Here is a 7,437-nt window from a genome sequence, read left to right as displayed (position 1 = left end):
CCTTGACATATCAGAAAGAAACAAGAATACCACAGAGATTGGCCTGAGCAGTACGGATGTATGTTGTGGACCAGAGCCAGGATGCATGTTAGATTAATTACCTCCGAAATACTTGAGTGACAAATAGCAATGATTAATTTAATAGAAAAAAAATTACGCAAAATGTATCAAACCTAATGAAGATCCTACTGCAATTATTTCCTTGTGCTTGCTAAATCTTTCAAGATCCAGATGCTCTTCCAAGAATTAATTGTATAACTTACCACGCTTCTCTGATTTAACTCTTAATTATTTGCTTTGGAGAAAGGAAGTGCTCAAGTTGGTTTGGATTTTTAAGTAAGTGCAACAGTAGTTTTTCAAATAGAGAGGTTACAACTTACCTTATCTTTTCATTATACGTTACTTTCTAGAAAGTAATTAATTCCACAGAACTCAATATAACTGGCCATCCTGCATCCAGGAGGGTTACTGTTGGAATGACTGGGGTGCAGCAGGCTAGAACTGAAGTACGTTGCCCAAGCAATATAGACTTCATGCAAAGAATCAATGATCCGTTTCGTATCTATTACAATAACATACACCTACAAAAATAAAAGCATAATATGATATCAGCAGTGAAATTAATAAGGCCTGCTTGTTCTGAAAGATAATAGTGGTATATGACTTTCATACAATACCTAATGTCCTGACTGTATATGGAAAAACTCAGTGATTATAACCATTTACATATGGCCTGTATTTACTGGCAAGGCTAAGAAAGCAGAAAGAACGTGCATTGTCTTCACAGGCACACGTAACATTCAAATTTCTAAGTCACCACTAGATACCGGGTGATGTTGATGCTATAGTTAAAACATGCTTGGAGCCAACCTATAATGTTGAAGGTGGTTTTGTTTCAAATTCAGTAGGGGATGAAAGTTCAGCTTTAAAGTCCAGGAAAAAACAGATGCTTTCCTTGCACCCCTAATGCAAAAGGCTGAGGATTTAAACCCAGGTGTTTTGTACGACATCCCCATACAGTTCAATCAGTGTCTTAGCTGGTGCAGGGCTATGCTCACAGTCTTTGTCCTTGTGAATATCTAATAATTCAACAGGCAGCGCTCGCAAGGATTTCCTTTCCGAAATCCTTGCAGCCTTGTGGCTATAGCAGTAGCCAAACAGTTAAAAATGAAAGTTGAAGTCTCCCCAGGCAGAGTAATTTAAACTGTCTCCCATATTTGGGGAGTGTTCTTATCATAAATATGTTGTAGATAGGATGGTATTTTCTTTTGAAAGAAGACCAGTCATCACAATGGTTGTCGAGCCTTTAAGGGAAAAAAATGGTTTCCCAACATATCATAAAGCATCTTCGGTTTAGCAGGATTACGTATAAAACACACTCTCTTGTTTTGGGAAGACTTTATTTGAAAGGTGTTTCTTCAGTTATGTGGCCAGGCTATTAGCAGAAAATATTGCCAACTTTTTCTTCAAAATTATGAGCGTATTAGCTGTCATTGTGATTATTCTTTCACTGTACCTTTACCAAAATGTATACCTACATATTGTAGCCATAGGAGGTAAACTATTTTTGGCGGACAAGTAACACAAATCACTGTCTCCTTTTCTAGTAAACTGGTGGAGAGTTTGGTTTTGTTTGGTTTGGTGTGTTGTGGTTTAGTTTAATTAATTATTTATTCTGACAATGCTAAGAGAATGGAATCTATCTTTCTGGAATATTCAGCAAACACTATGTAAAAGATTTTTAGATTGCTTTGAAATTCCTATTCAGAGCACAAGCTCCTACGCAATGGTGCGCTATCACAGTGTCCAAAAAAGCCACTGTAAATGGAATGGTCTTGCACCTTAATGAAACAAGCATAAATTAATAATCTGATTAAGCTGGTGGTCTGCCTAGATATAAAAGCTTCTCACGGACTTTGTATCTAAATTCCATATTCCCAGTACTAGAAGAATAATATTTACTTCACTGCAGTTAGACCTCTTTAACAGAAGGGGACATAAAGCACAAAAATTGGCATTGGGGAATGAATACATGAGCAGTTGTACTGAATCTCTATGAGGTGAGCACTGACAGAACAGCTATAAACAACATTCAGTAATAAGAAGAGAGTTTTACGCTAATGTTTCTTGGCCTGCTTTTGCGGAAGGCTATGTCAACGATCTTAATGGCAGATTTAGTCTCTGCTCCTGTAAATCACTCTGGCTGTAAATAAGAATCTGTCTATGTGGACGTCTTCACTGGATTGGGACCACTAAGTGTTGTATTTTTGCTGGAAAGATTATGAGACACTTCAAACTGTAAATCTGAATACATTTGGATACCAATCAGGCAGCTATAACACCAGCAAAACTCTCGCTGACTTGAAGGGAGTTTTGTCTGTGTAGCGAACAGGATTAGCCCCTCACATAGTGATTTCCTCAGAGAAAATACTAGTGGAATGAGACATGATGCATTCTTCTGAATTTAACATCGTTTGCTCAAAACAGTTTACTCCTATTTTGCATTTCCAAATCCATAGAAACTCTTTGTGTTATCGCATACGTCTGAAGTCCATTCACTTAAGGATTTTCCTTCTGCCTTTAGACATACGTCGTACAGAGTAGATGTTGGCTTCTGATCTATCTTGACACTATTTCCCAGGTTTACTTATCATGTTATTATTTTGTCATTAATGAGAATAACCCACATCAAAGCAACTGTGGCACAGCTACTTCCAAGAATTGAGCGCTGACATTACTTTAAGTTCACTTGGTGGTAAAAGTCACAGATTCTGTCAAACTATTGTATTTATAAATGACAGGTGTGTCTACACTTCCTAGCTGATGTCTTACAAAAGGCAATGAAACAAATGAAAAGAACTAGTCTCTTCCTTGGCAGTCTCAATCAGCAGAGCCCTTTTTTGACTGAGAAAATTAAAGCCATGATAGAAAATAACTGATAACACAGGTTAACAGCTACTGTATTTGAGAGTCTCTTGTAGACAGAGACTCAACGGATTGAACTTTTAGCATAGGAAAGACGAGTTTTGAACTCCAGCAATAATCTTCATTTCATAAATACATAAGGAGTTTTAAGTTAACATCATGGCTTTTATTCAAGTCTAGAAGGGACAGAGCAACCATTGCAGGTCTCCAATCTGAATGGCAGCTCTGCTCTGAAAACAGTCAATTCAGTCAGTGAATTGGACAAGTAGTAATGGGTAAAATCGGAAAACTGCTACTAACTCTGCTATGAAGATCAAGAAAGGATTTCAGCTTCCAAATTACCTTTTAAAAGTACTACTTGAGCATGAGAACAGAGGATTTGATTCATGCCATGCTTTGAAAAGAGTATGTAATGTGAAAGCTGTAGAAGTTAGGAAGTAAAAGGTTTTGGATGTTTTGGATGTGCACCGGCTTTCCTACACCATGGCATATGTCTACATGCACCCTGAAAACATGACTACCAAACTAAAAATTAACAGAAAACTTAAATGAGTGGTTGCATGTGCACCAAACTCCGATGGTATAACATTTATTCTTGCATATGCATCAAACTCCCATGCTTATCTTACTGTATCAAAGGTGATTTCTAGAGCAAAATTAAGTGAGACTAAATGAAAATATTACTTTATGTGTACAAGATGAAGAATAACTTTCCTGTAATTCCCTCCTTCTTTAAGAGGTTTTTGCTTTTGCCAGAAGTGCCTATAACAAATCCCTGCTTGTTTCCTTTCTAAGCTTCCTGAGACCCTTAGTTGACAGAAGAAAAGCTACTACTTTGTTCTCTGAGGGCAGGCCCAGAAAAGGATACTTGAACTTTGCATCATCTTGTGCAACACATGCAATAAATACCTATCATTGCCCCATAAGCTTTACGCAGTTTCATCATTTCATCTGTTCATTCTGTAGTATCATTAGTTCTACAGTGCATTTTGTTTTCTTCATGTGGAAAAATAATTATATCATGCAAATGTTGCCTGGTGCTAGGCACTTTATATTTTTGTTGGAATTTTGAGAGAAGCAGCGTAAACACCAGCCACAATTATTGAAAGTATTTCCCTGCATTAACATTACTTAAAATAGTCAGTTTTCAAATGTTTTGAACAAGAATGAGACTAACTCGTGTGAGATGCCTACCATCTGCATAGCCTGGAAATGCTATGTGCTGAAGAGTTTTGTGAGAAAAGTAAACTATAGCTAAAAAAGCCAACCCTGACTCTGGTTTAAAATATATATGTTTATTGATTCCCTTTTGGTTGTTGCAAGAATATTGCACTCTTGACAGCAAGGGACTAATAGGATCTGCGCAGCATATTCTTTCTTGCAATAAATTCTTAGGGATGGGTATTTCGGCAATTATGTCCCAAAACATTACTGAAGCAGTGCTCTATGTAGACACGTAGGCATATGTCGGCCTTTCTGGTACTTCCCATCATTCTGAAATCTGAGCCAACACGTTGTGAGGAGTGCCTTGGTCTACATGGGGTCACGGGGGAATTATGAAAAAATCATGTACATAGAGTTCTTTCTTTGCCTGTTTCTCTCATAGCTCAAAGAGCAATCTTTGTGTCCTGTGCACGTAGCAGTCTTTCACATAAATGGGACGAGAAAGGGAGGAAAGAAAGAGACATGCAGAAAAGTGTGGAGAAGAGGAGACACAAAGGTTTCAACTGTTCGTAATTAACCTACACGTTAGGACTTTTCCTTTTACACATCTCTAGGGTTTCATTTCCTTTGGGTCTCAGAATTACACCCTGAGCTTAGATCCACAGGCATTTTACTACAGTAATCAGTACTGCTTCCTCATGAAAATATCAGCAAAAATTTCATACAATACTCTTGATAGGCAATTTAGAAATTGAGACATACCACTGCATGTCCTAAACAGGTTTCTAATTAATTAAAGTGCTAGAATAGTTGACATTTCATTACACTATAGAGAAGAACCTAAATGGAATCTCAATTAAACCAATTTTACACCAAATCCATCAACTTCCGCATTTCAGACAAAAGGAGAAATATATAACAAAGACAAAAAGGAAGGACTCAAAAGAATGCTAACATAGGGAACATACAATGTGAGGTTGCAATAGCGTAAATAATTTTCTATAATCACTGCCCTATGACAGACTCTTATTGACATCAAAATACACCAAATCTGCATTTAGTAGTGCTTGTATTACATTGAGGAATATTTCAGAGACATGATTTCATGGTTGCACCACTTAACAAAGAGTTGTTTATCTTTGAGACAAATGTGGGATTAGTACCATAGTTTTCTGTGCTCTCACACATTTCCTGGCTGCCATATTAGCTGCCATATCTCTCTCAGATGCTGAGCATATTCTCACAGAAGTTCGCCTACAACTTTTATAGCCTCACTTTGTTGTAGATCATTCATATTTAAGATAATTTATACCAATACTAGCATTTTTGTGTGGATTCAAAGCGTGCTTTTGACCGGTAGATGACAATGATTTCCACTTACCAGGCTTTGGTTCACGCTACAGGTGGTGTGAGAGCATGTAATCTGGATTGCTCTCATGTAAAACATTTTTAAAATTATGCCCCAACTGTAATGAGCTCTAATGTACAGGAGCTCTAGCGCATAGCTCTGATGTACAGGACCAGCCTAGAGCTGGTTTGAAAGAATCCTTCTTCCGCCCTCCAGGTGGATGTATGTTAGAAAATGTATGGTATGGGTGCTGGATCCTCAGCACCAACTGTTCTCCTCTACAGATCCGATTTAGGCTGTGTTTACATGATGAAGTGGTGAAGCCAAGAGAGGAAGATTTGTAGAGGAAAACAATTCAAAACAGAGCAAAGAAACTTCTGATTTATGTGATATTTTGGTGGTTGATTTGACTTTTACTGAAATAATGCCAATCTCCCCACTGATTTGAGAGCCGATTCTCTGTATCTAATGAGCTGTAGTTAAAAATAACAAACACCCTCCCTCCCCAGAAACATGCTTGTTGCTCGTTTGAAAGCTCGCTCCTCTCAATTTGGTAATTATTCCTACCATATTTCATGATTACTTTTGTCCTCAAAGGAGCAGTGCCAAAAATTAAGAGACTGTATCAGTCTCAGTAGCAAGGTATTTACGAGCTGCTTAATCTGCTTTGTAATTTCAAAAGGACGCTTGTCTTCACCCGCCTGGCAGATACACATAAGACTCGTGAGGTGAGTTTAGTGTTTGAGCTCTTCCCAGAGGGACGAGAACTCAAGACCAGAGTCCTGCTATTCCACACAGTACTATGTGAACATAAAAAAAAATCAGCTAGGACTTGTGTCCCGAGCAAGAGCATCTGCTGACGGCGGCGGAGTCAGCCAAACTGACTGTCAGAAAATCAGTCATTTTTTCTCACAGGCTGAAAGTTAAATTACTTGTTAAAGAGCATCAATTGAAACTATGTTCTACAATAGTTTGTTGACTAACATTGCTTTCCTGCTTGTTATTTTAATGCATTGTATATATTTTTTTATGTCTCCTATGATAGGAAGGAAGGAAGGAAGGAAGGAAGGAAGGAAGGAAGGAAGGAAGGAAGGAAGGAAGGAAGGAAGGAAGGAAGGAAGGAAGGAAGGAAACCACACTAGGAGGACTAGTTCAAGAAGGACAGGGAACTGCTGGAGAGGGTGCAGCAAAGGGCTACGAAGATGATTAGGGGACTCGAACACTTTTCTTATGAAGAAAGGCTGAGGGATTTGGGTCTCTTCAGTCTGGAAAAAAGACGACTGCGGGGGGATCTTATCAACACTTATAAATACTTAAAGGGTGGGTGTCAGGAGGATGGGGCCAGGCTCTTTCCAGTGGTGCCCAGCGACAGGACAAGAGGTAATGGGCACAAACTTGAGCATAGGAAGTTCCACCTAAACATGAGGAGGAACTTCTTTCCTTTGAGGGTGGCAGAGCCCTGGAACAGGCTGCCCAGAGAGGTGGTGGAGTCTCCAACTCTGGAGACATTCAAAACCGGCCTGGACGCGTTCCTGTGCAACCTGCTGTAGGTGACCCTGCTCTGGCAGGGGGGTTGGACTAGATGATCTCCAGAGGTCCCTTCCAACCCTATGGTTCTATGATTCTATGATTCTATAACTAGACGACCATTTACAACAGGGTGCAAGGTCTGCTACCATCATGGGTAAAGCTTAGACACTGGTTTCTGCTCTGTGAGACCAGAGCTCAAATTCAGTCTCTCCTGAGGCTGCCCATGCAGATGTGGCTGAGGCTTTTAAGTCAGCTTTTAATGCTATGAAGATCCTGGTAGAAACAGACTGCTTGCAATCCTCTGTGGTCAGTCTGTGTCACTTCAGGTTTTTTAACTAAAAGTTATTCACCAAGGTTCTTGAGTTTATTTCAGTTATTCCTTCAGCTAATATACCAGGTGTCTTTTTTCTTTATTTTTTCACAACAGAGTCAACTTCTCCTCAAGTGCAGGTGGGTTTTCCTAATGATAT

This window comes from Chroicocephalus ridibundus, chromosome 4 (assembly GCF_963924245.1).
Source record: "Chroicocephalus ridibundus chromosome 4, bChrRid1.1, whole genome shotgun sequence".
Lineage (NCBI taxonomy): Eukaryota > Metazoa > Chordata > Aves > Charadriiformes > Laridae > Chroicocephalus > Chroicocephalus ridibundus.
This window is presented reverse-complemented; position numbering follows the sequence as displayed.